The 19,073-nt window shown below is 34.3% G+C and overlaps 1 non-coding gene across 1 annotated transcript; it reads left to right on the forward strand.

The window, feature by feature from the left end:
• Positions 1–492: 492 nt before the first annotated feature.
• LOC138840614 (U6 spliceosomal RNA) lies at positions 493–599 on the forward strand. The gene has a single exon (XR_011376166.1). It is a non-coding gene; the product is annotated as a U6 spliceosomal RNA (small nuclear RNA).
• The last annotated feature ends 18,474 nt before the right edge of the window (positions 600–19,073 follow it).

Here is a 19,073-nt window from a genome sequence, read left to right on the forward strand (position 1 = left end):
GTGGCTCAAGTGTTAGAGCTCTAGCCTTGAGCTGAAGAGCGGAGGGACAGCGCCCAGGCCCAGAGTTCAGGCCCCATGACCGGACCAAAAAAAAAAAAAGAAAAGAAAAGAAAAAGAAAAAAGAAAACAAAAAGAACTAAACAAGTAAGTTGATGTAGTGGAGATTAAGTTTCACGTGGTTGGGATGGTAGATTATAGACAAACAATAGGACAATGCTATGATGATCTATTTGGCACTGGATTAAAGTCTGTATTTACAAATGTAAATTTATAAATGGGGAAATAGAAATTTTGCCATGAACTATTCCAAGTACTTATATTTGTACACTTTCTGCAAGGATGCATATACTATAACTCTGTTTTATTTTTAATTGTGGCTATCTGTGGTGGCTTTCTCCCAGTATGAGAAGGTGGTAGGCAGAAGAGTAGGCTTAGAGTGGAGAAACCTAATTAACACTATCTTAAGCTAGGTCATCAAAGTTACCATCAACAGTGTTCGCTTTGGCAACACATATACTAAAATTGGAACGATACAGAGAAGATTAGCATGGCCCCTGCACAAGGACGACATGCAAATTCATGAAGCATTCCATATTTTTGCAGAAAAGGTCAGATAAGCTGATGTTAGGGAAATGAACCCTAAGATATGTATTCAAATGTTTTTTTTTCTTTCATGCTATTGTTTCTAACACATTTGTAAAATTATTTCTTTGTTGCTTTGTATGTCCCTCCCCCACGGTAAAACCCCTGCTTTCACTGTATTTGATGTTGGTATAATTTGTAGAGGGGAAGGGAAAAAAGAAATCGTTTAAATAGGGATACAGGTGGACCCATTGCAACAATGAGATGTACAAGTCGTTATGTTGAAAACGAACTTTACAACTTTGGTGCGGGGGAGGGGGGGATGATGGGGGGGGCGGGGAGAGGATGGCAAGGGATGGGAAGGGAAAACAAAGGAGGAGGCTACAATGCTTGATAAGAAATGTACTCATTATCTTGCCCATGTAATTGTAACCCCTCTGAACAGTATTTTCACAATAAAAAAAAGAAACAAAGTTACCATCAACAGTTATGAATCATTTTGATGGGATATATTCTTGATATGCTGTGAAAATAGTGCTTTAACCTTTGGGATATTCTTACCCTAAAATATTATTCTTAGGGTAAGATCTTATTCTTACCATAGATCAATCCAATAATGAGAAAATCATGAGATGAATCACAGTTAAATCATATCCCATAAAATATCTGACCATTGCATCTCAAATCTATAAAGGTCGTGAACAAAGAAAATCTAAGAATGTATATCCCAGACTTGGAAATATGACAACTAATTGTAATGAGGTATCTTAGAGTTGGACCAGAAAAGAACACAGATAAAAAAACAAATTCTATATTATGAACTTAAGTTACTAAATTATGGATCATTACTGGTTCATTAATTATGCTAAATACACCAGATTGATGCAAAAATTAATAAAGGAAACTGGGTGTGAGTTGTATCAGAATTCTCTATACTATCTTCAGAATTTTTCTGTAAATCTGCAGTTATGCTAAAATTAAAACTTCATTTTAAAATGTTAGATAAATTTAAGTTTAAATTCTAAGTTTTGTTACTATATTTAATGTATAATTGCATGGTTTGTGGAGAATGAGCATTTTCTAAACAAGAAATTGTTTTTGTTGTTTGGAAATTTGCTCACTAATGTTTCAATTAAAGAATGGTAGTTTCTTTACAAAGTCTGATTGTTCAGAGCCACTGAGGCTAAAATAGATATTATGATGGTAGGGAAGCCAAAAACCAGTTTTGATGCAGCTTAGGAATTTACAATGCCCACGAAACAACGTGGAATATTTTCTGTTTATTTTTGGAAATTGTTGAGAGAAGTTGCTCTCTAGGGCTATTTTTCTCAAAATTTTATATCAGAAACGATTCTGGTATTGTTTTGATGCAAGGATTCAATGTGTACTAAATGATGAGATAGCTTGTGTCGGTCTTAGGTAGGAGGGTAGGAGTATACAACTCACTTTGGGCTTTTCAAAGTATGTAGTGACCATAAGTAAAGACACAAAATTCATTTAGCATGACAGATCTTTCAAATTTCAGAGATGGTTACTTTTGTAATTATGTACTGCTTTTGGCAAATGTGATAATTTTTCCAGGGCATGATACAAGTGCTCTGAGTTATTTGATCAAAGAAAGCATTTAAACTTCAACGTGCTTCAATTTAGATTGCTCAAGTAGCAAACTACAATAGCAGAGAGAGATAACAGTAGCAGAATAAAAAAAAATGAACTTCCATCACTGACTGCCTAAGGTCTTTCATTAGGATTTCTCCAAGGAGGGCTTGATTGAAATAACAATGATTTATAGCAATTTTAGGGGTCCGAAAAGAGTAAGTATGTTGGGGGAAGGAAAACAAACCACACATTTCTTGACCCTTCTCTGTGTGCAGTATGATGAGATTGACCCCAGTTAAGCATAAAATTCTAGCCTATTCTTAAATTGGATATACTTTTATATCATGTTGCTTGAGATTTGGCAGCTTACTTGACATTCACCAGGGATGTATTACAGTAGGTAGCAATCACAGGTAGTAACGTTGGCTACTTTCTTGATATAGTACTGGTGATAGGAATATACTAGAAAGAAAAATGGAGAGCACCAAGTGAAATGTGCTAGAAAGTTCATTTCAAAACTCCTTGTCTAATTGCTTTTTGGCCTTTTGTCTAGGATTCAGAGAAGATTTTCTGGTCTTGAGACAATCAGATCTGCTACTAGAAAATGTTTATATTCAAGAGTTTTTAAGAGATTACCAAATTATAGAGATGGCTCATATGGTATGTTTGATACTTGTACTGTTTTGTAGACTTTTTACCCCCAGAAATTTTGTAGATGTATTTGCCAATTCCTATTTGTTTATTTTTAGGTGTGGGTGGGTGTGGGGAAAAAGGAATGTCCTTATCTCCAATTGTTCTCATTAGGGTATACCAAGTCATTTAATTTTTCACTATTCTGCTTGCAATGTTTTCATTTCTACATTTATTCTACATAATTAACATTATCCTTCACAAATATTTCTAATGAATGACTTTGTCATCAAATCCCCAGATACCCACAGAGTTAAGTTATAGTAAGACAGTCAAACTTACTTAGAATTAAGTTTTACAATCAGAGAAATGAACAAAAAATGCTGCCAAACATGATGTCTCAGGTCCTTAGGAAGTACTTTGTATGTGCCCAAGCACACACATGTGCAAGACAGTGACTTTGGCTGTTTATATTAAGTTAAAAAATATATAATGGATCATATTGTCATTATGAAATACTCCTTCTTTCCCTAAAAGTTACATTTCTCCTAATTGGATGATTATATATGTATCCTATTTTCACCCTGTATGATTCTAAAAGCATTTTAAGCATTTTTGTAGTTTACTAAAGAAATTCAAAAATTATACCACTGTTTTCCATTTCTAAAAAATTAGAGTTCACTTTATAACGTATATCTTTATAGTACTAATAATGGAAATATAATCCACGTGTGGGAAGTTCATACCCGTAATGCCAGCACTCAGGAGATGGTGACAGGAAGATACTGAATTCAATGCTGGTTTAGGATGCAGAGTGAGGCTTTGTCACAAAAAATGTACATAATATTTGGAACTCAACACATTTTATAATATTAGCTTAATAGCTCGTTTCATTCATACATACGAAAAATATTAATAAACATATATAAGCATGTTTCTCCTCCTCCTCAGGGCCTATACACTATCCCTGGGCTCTTTTGCTTAATAGCAGTCTACCACTTGAGCCACAACTCCACTTCTGGCTTTTTGGTGGTTAATTGGACATAGAGTGTCACAGATTTTTCTTCCTGAGAAGGTTTTGAACTATGATCCTCAGATTTCAGCTTCCTGATTTTAGGATTACAGGTATGAGCTACTGGAGCTAGGTCATATTTTTTTCTTTAAAAGGTTTTGTGTTCTAATTATTCCTGTGGGTGGCATTATGCTCCTGTTTGCTCGTTATGATGATATTTTAAAATCTTGTATTGTAGAAATTTCCAGATCCATAAATAGATTGAGGATCCCTAATCTGAAAATCTGAAATGGCTCAAATTTAAAACTTTTTGGGTGCCATTATGAGACAAATAAAAGTTTCCCACACTTAAGCTCATGTGACCTGTTACAATCAGAAGACATATGCTCTAAAAAATTCTATGCAATTACCTTCTTGTTATATATGTAAGACATATGTGAGACCTCAATGTATTTCTTGATTAGCCTTGCAGCCAATTTCATATGCACATATCCAAAACATGCAAACTATTTGACATCTGAAACAATGTGGATAGTCATTTGGATACTCAACTTATAAAAGTGGGAAGAATGATTGACTTTGTCTATTTGTGAATAGAAACATAATCTTAAATTTTAAATGAAGGTATGAATGTAAGTTAATGATATTTTGTTAAATTTCCTTGGGTTTATTCCCTGTAAAGATCACCCAGCATCAATATGAAGCCTCAATGCTTATAAAATTGTCCTAGACACCATTTCCGACTTAAAAGACAGTATTTAAATTAATGGTCGACACTGTGTACAAATAAATATGCTATGCATACAAGACTTGAAACATCTTTTAAAGGAAAGTCAAGAAAGCATCTGTGTCTTTTTAACCTTTTATATCATCTAAAGATACAAGTGGTACCATTTTGTTTTGTTTAAATATTTTGTTTGAATTTTTAGTAGTTGTAGATTTTAATATCCCTACTTTCAGTGACACAAAGAACAGATACACAAAAAAATCAATAAGGACATGAAGGACCTGAACAGTATAATTAGATCTGTTATACATATACAAAACATCAATATTACTATTTTAAAACAGAGAGCACGTCCTTACCAGACATTTATTTAAAGTACTGATTTCAATTCATTTAGACATACATCATTAAGTAAACTGCTGGATCATATAGCATGTCTATTTTTATTTACTTAAATAATCTTCACACTATATTTCATTGCCATTTACAATGTGTAGTATGAGATTCTATTTCCCCACATCTTCACCAATACTTGTTATGATATCTCATTTTAGTTTGAATTTGTATTTCTCTGATTACTAATGATATTTACTACTTTTTCATATAGCCATTTGTGGATCTTAGAGAAATGTCTATTTTGAGATTATTTTCTAATTTTCAGTTGGATAATCTTTTATTAACTTTGTGATACATATGTATGCATATATATGTGTATATATAAATATATATATGCTATTTTTGTGTCTAAACTGGGGCTTTAACTCAGGGCCTAGGTGTTTTCCCTTAGCTTTGTCACTTAAGGGTAGCCACAGCTCTACTTCCAAATTTTTGGTTGTTAATTGGAGATAAGACCTTCATGGACTTTACTACTCAGGCTGGTTTCAAACTGCAATCCTCAGACCTCAGCTTCCTGAACAGCTGGTATTGTAGGTGTGAGTCACTGACACCTGGCTCTTAAGTCTTTAATGCATTTTGAAAATGACTTGTATGTATACTGTAAGGAAACAGTTTAATTTCATTCTTCTGGATGAGGACATCTATTTTTCCCTTTGCTATTTATCGAAGAGATGATTCTTCACTGCATATTATTGCTGTCCTTGTTCAAAATTAATTGACTATTGCTATGATTTTAATATCTGTATCCTCTTCTAAATGCATTTTGACCATCCCCAATGCAACAGTTTTAAGATGTGGAGCTTTTACTGATTAAGCCATGAGGGCTTCATCTTCATAAATGGGATTAAGTGGCTTTATATAAAATGGCATGAGGCAACTAGCTAGCCCTCTACCTTCCATCACATAAATGCAACAAGAGGTCCCTCATCTAATGCTGAATGAATACTAGTGCTTTGGATCTCAGAATTCCCACCCTGAAGGATGGTGAGCAAATAAACTTCTGTCCTTAATTATTGAGTCACATATGCTTTGTTATAGCAAAATGAAATGGCATCAAGAAGTTGATGTTGCTATAGAGAATATTTGAAATGTGAAAGCAGCTTTGCAATTAAGTGAAAAAGGCTGGAGAGTTTGGAGTCCATTCTAGCAAAAAAAATCCGAGATGGTTTATGAATAGAGGATTTTGGGTAATACTGGTCAAAGCTCAAATTATACAGCTACAATTTCAACCTTACCAGACTGCTGGAAGATGTACGGATATTAATGGAACATTCTGATGAAGTTTTAGATGGAAATGAGGAATATCTTATTAAATTAGTTCTAAGGCAATCCTCACTACAAAACAAAAATATCAACTTACACATTTGGAGAGATCACAAATATTTCATCCATTGCATGTGGTTAACTCTCTTATTAATTAGGAAATTTTGAGATGTTATTATGGCTATTTCCTGGCTTGAGATCACACAATTTTCACTGATTTTTTTTCCCATATTAACACTGTAGTGGAAGAAATGCAACCAAACTCCCAAAACAACATTGTACTATTGAGCTGTTTGTAATGATAGTAATAATTGGCTTTGTCTAAAGGAGTAACCAGTATGCAATACCTGGCTGTTGAGCACTTGAACAACTATTTAGGGGTTATCATGATTATTGTAAAGAAGGCTAACTTTTCCTTCTTGATGTTTCTCCTCAGTATAACTTTACTGATATATCTGTTTGTGATGGAATGTGCCATATCAAATGTTAGGAAGTACAGGCAAGGGCAAAATGTGCACACATGACCAATAAAGAAAACTTGAAGAGCAATTAGTCTCAACCTTAGGTCCCAGGACAGGATAATAAATGATTGTCATGTTGTCCTTCTCCCATGTATTTTATTCCATTGTGAAATTACAATTCTCACTACTGTCTAAGTAAAGGGACACCATGTGTTTTTAAACATCCCTACAAATGATATGATGCACTCTAAAGTTTTAGAATCCTTGCTATAGGGTTTCAACATTCATACTACAAGTCTTAGTATTTCCCAAATATTTCTTTTTGTTTTTACTTGAGAGAAAATACTAACAGGACACAGCCCACATGGAGATGAAAGTCTCATCAGACCTCCTACTAGTAAGTTACTTTTCATCTTCTCTGAAGCCCACTTGTAAACATATTCTAGCCTAGGGGATTTTTCTACCTGTTTCAACCTTCATCCTTCAACTTGCTGTCATCATTGATTTCATTTTATGATCTTGAAAAGTTTTTTTTAATAGAGAAACACATAGAATAATGCATCAGACACCTGTACACCTACCACTGAGCATTAACAAATACTTATATTTGTTCTTTCTGCTTTAGATTTCACATAAGAGAATCAAAATTATATATTGAAAATGTTGCTAACCTAAGTACACATACCCCAGAGGCAATTACCTAGATAACATCATGAATCTGATATATATTTCTGTAGTCTGTGTTTTCATATTATATATAAATATATATAAATACATTTATACATTATAAGAAGCCCTATATATCATATTTAATATTTTCTAAATGTCATGTTATTATATACAAAATGATATGAGTTTGTGAATCAAAATGTTGACTTTGAAATGTATTCATGAGCATAAAAGTTTAGTTAATTCATTTAAACTGCTTTTGTTTTGTTTCATACAACAAATTTATACCTCCCACTCTGATTAAAGTATTTTAAGTTGTTTGGCTTGTGTATATATATATATATATATATATATATATATATATATATATATATATATATATGTTTTTTGTAAAGGGGATGTACAGAGGGATTACAGTTACATAAGTAAGGTAATAAATGCATTTCTTGTTGAACAGTGTTGATGCCCCTTGTTTTCTCCCACTTTCCCTCCTCCCCCCAAGCCAAGTTGTTAAGTTAATTTCCAACATCGTGTCTTGAGTATCGTTGTTGCATTGGTTCACCCTTTTTATTTGTCTCACCATTTTGTGATTCCCATTTGTGTCTGCAAGTGAGATAAACATATATACAAGACACAGGTACCAAAATTAAAACAGTGACAACAGGGGATAAACAAAATGAAAAAAAAAAAGAACAAAAGGAAAAAGGAAATAACTTCACACATCAGAAAGAATGACATTGCCCCATTCGTAAGGAAATAGAAAGACTTGGAAAAAAATCCTATCAAGTGTTATAAGCCAGACTCAAAGAAACATAGTTCCCATGTTTTCCCTAATTTGTAATAATTGTTATGTGTCTAAGATAGTCCTAGCAGAGGATCATAGTAGTGCAATAGGTATATACATATGACCATAAAGATAATGCTAATAGATATGAAGCCTAAGATATTTGTTTTTATATTAATATATATTGCCAAAATACTCTCCAATATTATGTAGGACTTAGTTAAAAAAAGATTGAACTAAAACCAAATCTATAAAGCAAAATTCATAAATCCGAAGTTACTATTTTACAAAGTAAACATATCTCACGGGGCTGGGAAGGTAGCTCAGCGGTAGAGTGCATGCGTTGCAAGCATGAGGCCCTGGGTTCGATTCCTCAGCACCACATAAACAGAAAAAGCCAGAAGTGGCGCTGTGGCTCCAGTGGTAGAGTGCTAGCCTTGAGCTGAAGAGGGACAACGCCCATACCCAGAGTTCAGGCGCATGACCGGCAAAAAAAAAAAACAACAAAAAAAAACATATCTCACACAACTCTTATCAAGATACCTGTATCCTGTCAGTAATCATTGCTCCAAAATTACAGCCACTATTATGAGTTCTAATAAGCTTGTGTTACCTTCTATCTTTGAAACTGTGTAAATTGGAGGTGGGTAAGAATGTGGAAAGTGTTGACACTGATAAAGATGCATTTTATTCATAAACTGCTTTGTTAAATAGCAACTCCTTTGTACAACTAAAGATAATAAAAATGAATTATTAACACTAACCATAATACCTAGTACTACCTGATCATAACAAAGTTAAAACTGTTTCACTGATTAAAATTAAGAGGTTAAACATAAAAATCCAAATGAACGTGTCATAGCCTTAAAAATCTGTAAATTAGAACTGTATCCAGGGTATTCTGTTTTATTGTGACATTTGTTCAAAATTGCATATGAAATGGTTCATATTGCTTGCAACAGAATCAGTTCTTTGTTTCCTTATAACTTTCACAATTTATCAACTTAGTTTTCTCAAAGAACACACTTGTGAATGCAGTGATTTTTCTCTGTTGATTTTTCATTAAAAATTGTCTCTATTATATTTCTATTGTGGTCAAATTTGAATTCACATACTGTGTTATTTCCAGGTCTATTCTATTTGCCTATGACTGCTTTTTGCTCTCTCTGTGTGTGTGTGTGTGTGTGTGTGTGTGTGTGGGTGTGTGTGTGTATTTTAGAGAATGAATTTTAGAACAGACTGTTTTCTTCAGTATGTGTCATGGAAAATTTGTTGGGTCACATTGAATCAACAGATAGCTTGCCACAATGTGGATATTTTAACAAGATCTCTTCCATTCCATGGACACAGGAATTCTTTCTATTCATTTCTGTCTTCTTCAATCTTTTCATCAACATTGTATAGTTTTTATTGCACACATTTCCCCCCTTTTTAATTAAATTTCCCTTATATGTGGACCTATTATAAGTAGGATTGTTTTCTTTTTTGATAGTTCATTTTTTACTATGTAGAACAAGAGATTTTACATTCTTCAACAGTCATTTGTTCAGCAGCTCCTGCTAGCATATTTAGGTTTATTTATACAATAAAATCATGCCATCTATAAAAGGGCAATTATTATAATCCTCTTGATTGGGATTTTTCTCTTGCCTAATTGCTGTGGTCAAGACTTTTGTAAGTGATAAAAGTTGAATAAAAGTGATAAAAGTAGGTATCCATATCTTGATCTTGAGAAGATTTCATATTTTCAAGAATAATCATAATGTTTGTTTTAGGTTTCTAATATATAGCCTTCGTTAGTTTCAACATATTCCTTCTATACTTAATTTTGGGGACTAAGTTTTTCCATGAAGGAGTGTCAAATTTTGACAAGTTTTTCTGCATCTAACAAGATGATTATATGCTTATCATTCTTTCTGTTGATGCATTTTTCACATTTCTAGAGTTAATAATCCTGTATCTTTGAGATATATTCAAGTTGATTATGTGAAACAATCACTTTACTGTGCTGCTTAATTTTATTTGCTGGTATTTTGTTTAGGATTCTTGCATGTATACTCCTTGAGATATTGTATTCTAATTTGTCTCTTTTATACATTGGGTAAATACATTCAGTGATCTCTTAAAATCAATGTGGAAGTGATTAGCACAGAATTAATGGTCTATAAATTCCTTCTATCTTTGTTATGAAGGTGGAAGATAAAACAATTAAAATATTAATATCTGTAATAATTTCTTTAGGTATACACAGTATAAAATATTTAAATTGTAGTATCAATAACAAAATATGAGAATTGGTACAGCAATACTTAAAGGTGTATAACAGATTAGCAAAAGTGAATTGTTATCAGGGGAGTAGCCTATTAAAGCTATAACATATTTCTATAAGCTTCATAGTCTTCTAAAACACGAAGAAGTAATAGATGCCAAAAAGCTGAAAAGGTAAAGCTCAAAGCACACCACTAGAAAAAAGTTCACACTGCATCTAAACTACTACTTGGCATTTGTATACCATTTGAGATGACATACTAGCTTGATCATGACACTGGCTCAGTGTATGGAGAAATCTAGCACAAATTCAATGTTTTTTTCCTTCACTATTTCTTTCTTTGAAACTTTTAGGAAAGCATATTCAATTAGGGAAAGGATAAACTAACATTAATGTTCACCTAGCAATGTGCAATGTCAGATGTTCATATGCCAAAGTATACCAGAGTTTTCCACTTTCTTCATTCTACTCTCCTGAAAACAGATGGGCATTAAAATTCCCCTTACTTTAATTTTTAAGAGAGAGAGAGAGAGAGAGAGAGAGAGAGAGAGAGAGAGAGAGAGAGAGAGAGAGAGAGAGAGAGAGAGAGATTAACTATAAGTTCAGCTTACCAAGTAAGACATCTGTCTTATTTAAAGTATCCCATAGCACAGAATTTCTTATTTTCTTTTAAAATAGTATCAATTGAAGGATAAAACTCAAAGCTTTGAGTCCTTACTCAACATTCTAATTACCACAAATGAGGGGAACCATGCAAACTATGTTTCTTTGGGTCTTGCTTACTTAATTTCATATAATTTTTTCCAAGTTTTTCCATTTCCTTAGGAATGGTAAAGTATCATTCTTCCAGATGGAAGAGTAGGATTCTATTGTGTATATATACCACAATTTTTCATCTATCTACTGAAGGGCATCTGGGTTGATTCCATACCTTGTCTATGGTAAATAGTTCATCAAGGAACATAGTTGTGCTATTACTGTTATTGAGGAATTCTTTATGATCTATTAGATAAATGCCCAGGAGAGGAATTGCTGGGTCATAGGGAAGATCTATGTGTAGTCTTTTGAGGAACTTCCATATTGCTTTCCAGAGTAGTTGAACAAGTTTACTTTACCACCAACAGTGTGGTACAGTTCCTTTTTGGCCACATACACTCCAGCATTCGTTATTGTTATTTTTCTTGATAATGGTCATTCCAACTTGGGTAAGGTAGAATATCAATGTTGTTTTGATTCACATTTCTTTTATGTCCAGAAAGTTGAGCATTTCTTCATGAGTCTATTGGACATTCTTCTCAGAAGACTAAGTCTTTATCCCATTTATTAATTGGGTTGTTAATTTTTATATATTTTTATTGTAAAAATACTGTACAGAGGGAAAAAATCACAAAGAAATAGCAAACTTCCTAAGACATACATTTCCTTATAGAATACCAACATATCCCAAGTTAACACTTCGGAAGAAAATAGCCACAAATGAGAGAGCCAATAGAAACTTTGCATTCTTTTTGGTTTGTTTTGTTGGTCCTGAGGCTTAACTGTGGGTTTTTTTTTCTGGGTCTTCTATGCTGTTCCATTGGTCCCCAAGCCTATTCTTGTGCCAGTAACAAGCTGTTTTATTTCTATGGTTTTATAATAGAATTTGAAGTTTGGTATTGATATTCCTCCAACACAATTTCCTGCTAAGGATTGTTTTTGCTATACGGTGTCTTTTTTATTTCATATGAATTTTTGGATTGCTTTATATCTTTGAAAAAACTTGTAGGGAATATGATGAGTATTACATTGAATTTGTAAATTGCTCTTGGCAATTTCCAAGATGTTAATTCTTCCCATCCAAGAGCATGGAAGGTTTTTCTATTTCATTAAAGCTGTTTCAAATTTTGTTTTTTTTTATTTTTAAAGGTTTCATCATAGAGGTACTTCACATCTTGTTTAAATTAATTCCTAGGTATTTTTGAGGCTATTAAAAATAGAGCTGTTTTCCTGATTACAAAAAGCTCTCCTATGACTCAGCAATCCGACTTTTGGCATTTACTCAAAGGATCACAAACAAGGGTATACTAAAGCTACCATCACAACTGTTCATCATAGCATTATTTACCATAGCTAATATATGGAACAAACCCAGATGACCCTCAGTAGATGAATGGATCAAGAAAATGTGAAGTTTGGTATTATACACACACACACACACACACACACACACACACACACACACACACACACACACGCACACACACACACACAATGGAATTCTATACATCCATCAGAAAGATGACATCACCCCATTTGTTAGGAAATGGAAAGACTTGGAAAAAATTATATGAAGTAAAGTAAGCCAGGCCCAAAGAAACATAGGTCCCATGGTTTCCTTTACTTGTAGTAACTATTATATATCTAGAAAAGCAGTGAACATCAAAAGCTATGTACACATGACCATATAATTATGTTGCTAAGCAAAATGAACACCAAGATAGGGACACAAGTGGTTTTTTCTTCCTTGCTATTGTTTTTTACATACTTATAATGTACTATGTGATTTTTTTGTTTCTTTTGTATGTACTTCCCCTATGGTATAACCCCTGTTTTCAATGTATTTGTCCTGTTCCTGAGCTTCAAGGAAATGGCTTTAGCTAGCTTTTCACCATTAAGTATAATGCTGGCTGTAGGTTTGTTATATACAGCCTTTATTATATTGAGGAATGTTCCATGGATTCCTAATTTTTCCAGAGCCTTCATCATAAAATGGTGTCAGATGTTGTCAAATACTTATTCTGCATCTATGGAGATAATCATGTGGTTCTTATCATTGTTCTCCTTGATGTGATGAATTATATTAATTATTTGCATATATTGAACCAGCTTTGCAGCCCTGAAATGAATCTTGTTTAATCATAGTATATGATTTTTTTGATGAGTTGTTGATGTCGATTGGCCAAAATTTTGTTGAGAAGTTTTGCATTAATGTTCAACAAAGAAATGGGTCTATATTTCTCTTTCTTTGATGAATCCCTGCCTGGTATTGGGATGAGGGTTATGATGGCTTCATAGAATGAGTTCAGTAGTGAACTTGCTCTTTCAATTTCATTGAAGAGTTGGACGAGTATTGGTGTCAGCTCTGCCTTGAAGGCCTTGTAGAATTCCACTGTAAATCCATCTGTCCTGGGCTTTTCTTTGATGGGAGGTCTCTTACTGCTGTTTCTATTTCAATGCTTGATATGGGCCTGTTAAGATGGTTTAATTCATCTTGGTTTAGTTTTGGCATGTCGATATTTGCTAGGAAATCATCCATTTCCTCCAAATTCTCAAACTTATTAGCATAAAATTTTGAAAAGTATTCCCTTATAACGTTCTGAATCTTGGTTGTTTCTGTGGTGAGGTTTCCATTCTCATCTCTGAGTTTGTTTATTTGCAGTTGTTCTTTTCTTTTTCTGATAAGATTTGCTAAGGGTCTGTCAATTTTGGTAACTTACGAAGAACCAACTCTTTGTTTTATTTATTCTATCTATGTTTTTTCTGGATTCTAATTCATTTAATTCTGATGTAATTTTAATTATTTGTTTCCATATACTGAATTGGGGTTTAGCATGCTGCTCGTTTTCAAGAAGCTTCATATGTCTCATTAAGTTGTTGGTTTCAGATCTCTCCAATTTGTTGTAGTAACTCAGAGGTATAAACTTGCCTCTGAGTACTACCTTTGTTGTGTCCGAGAGGAGCGGGTTATTTCTGTGTGCATTTTTGTTGAATATCATGAACATATGAATTTCCTCTCTAATCTCTTCCACGACCTACTGGTGGTTCAATAGTGTGTTGTTCAGTCTCCATGTGTTATGGGACTTTCTTTGGTGGCTTTTAGTGTTAAGTTCTAATTTTATTCCTTTGTGGTCTAAGAGAAGGCAGGGCAAAATTTCAATGTTTCTGAATTGGGACAAGTTTGCTTTGTGACCTAAAATGTGGTCTATTTTGGAGAATATTCTATGTGCTGCTGAGAAGAATGTGTATTCTGATGCTGCTGGGTGAAATATTTGGTAGATGTCTGTTAAGTCTAGTTGGTCTATATGGTTGTTTGTATCCGTGGTTTCTCTCTTGAGTTTTTTCTGGGTTGATCTAGCCAGTGGGGATGGTGCTGTGTTAAAGTCCCCAACGATTAATGTCTTTGGGTCTATGTGTGATTTGAGGGAAAGTAATGTTTCTTGGTTAAATTTGGGTGCTTCGTTGTTTAGTAAATAGACATTTAGATTTGTAATATCTTTCTGAAGGAGAGATCAATTAACTAGTATGAAGCAACCTTCTTTATCTCTTTTCACTAATTTTAATTTGAAGTCTATTTTAGTGACATGGGGATTGCAACTCCTGCCTTTTTATGGGGCCTATTTGCTTGGTATATTTTATGCCAGCCTTTCACTTTCGGAACATTTGTTTTTATGGGCAAGGTGTGTCTCTTAAAGGAACTTGATAGAAGGATCTTGCTTTTTTATTTATTTTATTTTATTGTGAAAATACCGTACAGAGGGGTATAATTACATGGGCAAGGTAATGAGTGCATTTCTTATCAAGCATTGTTGCCTCCTTCTTTGTTTCCCCTTCCCATCCCTTCCCATCGCCACCCCTACTACCTCCCCACCTGTGCCAAAGTTGTTAAGTTCATTTTTGACATAACATCTTGTACAACTCATTGTTGCAATAGGTCTACCTGTATCCCTATTTAAACAATTTGGTTTTGCTTCCCCTCCACAAATTATACCAACATCTAACACAGTGAAAACAGGGGTTATAACTTGGGGGAGGGACATACAAAGCAACAAAGAAATATCCAACAAATATAAAAGACACAATGACAAGAAAGAAAAAAACATTTGAATCCTTAACTTGAGATTCATTTTGCTTACCATCAACTTATCTGACTTTTTCTGCTTATCTCAAACATATACTAGTTATTGCAAATAAGAGAAACCATGGGACCTATGTTTCTTTGTTCCTGGCTTACTTCACTTAATATAATTTTTTCCAAGTTTTTCCATTTCCTAACAAATGGGCAATGTCATTCTTTCTGATGGAGGCATAGAATTCCATTGTGTATATATACCACATTTTCTTGATGGGTTGGTTCCATATATTAGCTATGGTAAATAATGCTGCAATAAACATAGTTGTGCTGGTAGCTTTAGTATGGTCTTGTTTGTGATCTTTTGGGTAAATGCCCAAAAGTGGGATTGCTGGGTCACAGGGAGCTCTATGTGGAGTCCTTTGAAGAGCCTCCATACTGATTTCCAAAGTGGTTGAATAAGTTTACAGTCCCATAAAAATTGCAGTAAGGTTCCCTTCTGTCTACATCCCCTCCAGCATTTGTTGTTATTAGAGTTCTTGATTATAACCATTCTAACTGGGGTGAGGTGGTATCTCAATGTTGTTTTGACTTGCATTTCTTTTATGGCTAGGGAGGTTGAGCATTTCTTCATGTGTCTATTGGCCATCTTTCTTTCCTCTTCAGAGAAGTTTCTCTTTAAGTCTTTAGCCCACTTTTTTATTGGGCAGTTGTTTCTTTGAATATTTGTTGTTGGGGGATTTAAATTTTTGAGTTCCAGGTATATTTTAGATATGAGACTCATTGTATGGCTAGTAAAGATTTTTCTCCCAATCCATGGGCTTTCTATTGATCTTGCTAGTTATGTCCTTTGCCATGCAGAAGCTCTGCAATTCCATGCTGTCCAATTTGTCCAACCTTTCTTTGATTTGTTGTGCTCCTGGTATCTTTTAAGAAAATTTCAGTGTATGCCAAGGAGACCTAGAGTTTCTCCTATTCCATCCTGTAATGTTTTCAGGTGTCTGCTTTGACTTCCTATGATTCTTGGATTCTCAGTGTGGATGTGGTCTCTTGGCCTTTATGTGCTTTTGTTGGTTTTCTATGTGTAGGACATCTTTATGTATCTTTTGTAAGACTGGTTTGGTAGAGATACATTGTTTCAGTTTTTCTTTGCTATGGAAGGTTTTTATCCAACCTTTCGTTATGAAAGAGAGTTTAGCTGGGTAGAGTATTCTTGGTTGATAATTGTTTGTCTTTAGGGCCTGGCATACTCATTCCAGGCTTTTTTTGCTTTAATTGTCTCTGCTGTGAAATCTGAGGTGATTCTAATTGGTTTCCCTTTATAGGTCATTTATCTACTTTCCTTGAGAGCTTTGAGATCCTTTCCTTGATCTGAATTATCCTGTGTGGATTATAATGTGATGGTGGGATGTCCTGTTCTGGTCTGGTCTATTTGGGGTTCTAAAAGCTTCTTGTATCTGAATAAGCCTATTTTTTGTATGTTTGGGAAATTCTCTGCTAGGATCCTGTTAAATAAATTTCTTAGTCTCCTGTCTCTAGGTTCTCCTCTACACTTATTATCCTCAGATTAGGTCTTCTGATAGTTTCTTCTAAATGTTGAACAAGTCTATCATCTTTCTTGATTTTGTCTTGGATAGTTGTCTGTTCTTTTTCTGTAATATGTAGGCTATCTTCAATCCCAGAGATTCGATCTTCTGCATGGTCTAACCTACTGTCAAGACTTTCTAATTTGTTTTTTCTTTTCTTTCCTTTCCTTCTAATTGGTTGACTTTAATGGCTTCAGATTCTTTGTTGTAGCTTTGTTTTAGTTGTTGCATGAACTTCTCTGCTTCCTTAATTTGGTTTTCAGTGTTCCTTCTCAAATCCTTTCGTTGATTGGTTATGGTTTCATTGGACTCGCTTTCTTTCTGATGGGCTCCATTCAACATTCCTTGTGTGGCCTTCCTGGATTCCCTCAGCTGTCTTGTTTTCGAGTGCATGAATACCTCCATTGATCCTTGTCTATACTCATCCTGCTTACCCAATCCCTGTATTAATCTTTGTCTATTCTCAGCCTGTTCACACAATTCCTGTATTAATCTTTGATTAGCTTCCTCACCCTCATGAAATTCTTGTATTAATCTTTGGTTAGCATCCTCATGCTCTCGAAATTCCTGTATTAATCTTTGGTCAGTCCCATGTTGCTCTCTATCAGGCTCACATAGAGTCCTTTGCAGGATTTCAATGTTTTCATTCAGCATGTTTACCATTAGTGTTTGTAGAGCATTTTGGGAACTCTTCTCTGGATTATTCATTACCTACTCTGTCACCTGATAGTCATGAGTGGCAGTTGAGATACCTGGACTTGCCATTTTTCTTGTGTTTCTCTGGCTTGTTCTTCCCATTTGGTATGAAAGCAAAACCAATTTCGGGCTAGAACACTATTTTAAAGCAAGCATCAACCATAATCCTGCCTGGCCGAAGAGAGCAGCGCAGCTACAGATGCCCCAGGGTGCTGTCAGCTCCAGTACTAGAGCCACCACCTGCAGAAGCCACTTCTCTTCAGAGCCAGTCAGCCCCACCTGCCCAGCAGTCCTGCTCCACACGTGTCTTGTGTGTTCATTTTTATTAAATCCCATAAATGTTTGAATTTCTCTTCTAATCTATTCAATGACTAGTGATCATTCAGCAATTTTTTGTTCAGTTTCCATGACTTTGGGAGTTTTTTTGTGATAGTTTATGATGTTGAGCTTGAATTATTCCACTGTGGTCTGACAGGATGGAAGGAATAATTTCATTTTTTAAATTTGCACAGATATTATTTGTCACGTAATATGTGATCTATTTTGGAGAATGTACCATGCACTTCTGAAAAGAATGTATATTCTGATGCTGTTGGATGAAATATTCTGTAAATGTTTGTTAAATCTAGTTGGTCAATGCAATCATTGATGTCTGTGGATTCTTTGCTGGGTTTTTGCCTGGATGATCTATCCAGAGGTGACAATGATCTGTTGAGGTCACCAACAATCTATGTATTTGGAGCTATTTAGGTTAAGTAGTATTTTTTTCATGAATTTGGTTGCTCCAATATTTGGTGCGTAGTTAATTTGAATTTTCATATCCTCCTGTAGATTTCCCTTTATTAGTAGGTAATATCCTTTGTCTCTTCTCACTAATTTTAATTTGAAGTCTATTTTATCTGACATAAGAATTGATACGCCAGCCTATTTATTAGGGCTATTTCCTTGAGAGATTTTATTCTTCCTTTTCATTTTTAGAATGTGTCTGCTTCTGTGGTCAATATTTCTCTTATAAACAACAGATGGACACGTCTTGCTTTCTGACTCAACTAGTCAATGCATTTCTTTTCATTGGAGAGCTAAGTCCACTGATGTTGAGAGTTAGGATTGAGAGGTGTCTGGTAACCCTTACCATGTTATCTACCTTCTCAGAGGTTGTGCCTCATCTATTTTTTACTATATTTATCTGGTTCTTGGTAAAGAGTATTTTCTCTACCAATATCATATTCTTGTTGATTTTCTGTATAAAGTATATCGTTAAGTGTCTTCTGCAATTCTGCTTTGGTGGAGATAAATTGTTTCAATTTTTCTTTGTTATGGAATGTTATTACTTGTGTTTTGGTTTTGAAGGGGGAACTTTCAGGGTTCAGTATGGTGTTTTAGAAATTGTTTGCTTTTAGGGTTTGGAATATATCATACAAGGCTCTTGCTATTATGGTCTCAGCTCAGAAACTTGTAGTTCTTCTGACTGGTTTTACTTTATAAGTAATCAATCTTTTCTCTCTGACAGCTTTAAAGGTCCTTTCCTCAGTCTCTATTGATTCAGTGTAGATTATAATGTGATGGTAGGA

Source organism: Dipodomys merriami, unplaced genomic scaffold (assembly GCF_024711535.1).
Source record: "Dipodomys merriami isolate MVZ:Mamm:240054 unplaced genomic scaffold, mDipMer1.0.p SCAF_3, whole genome shotgun sequence".
Classification (NCBI taxonomy): domain Eukaryota; kingdom Metazoa; phylum Chordata; class Mammalia; order Rodentia; family Heteromyidae; genus Dipodomys; species Dipodomys merriami.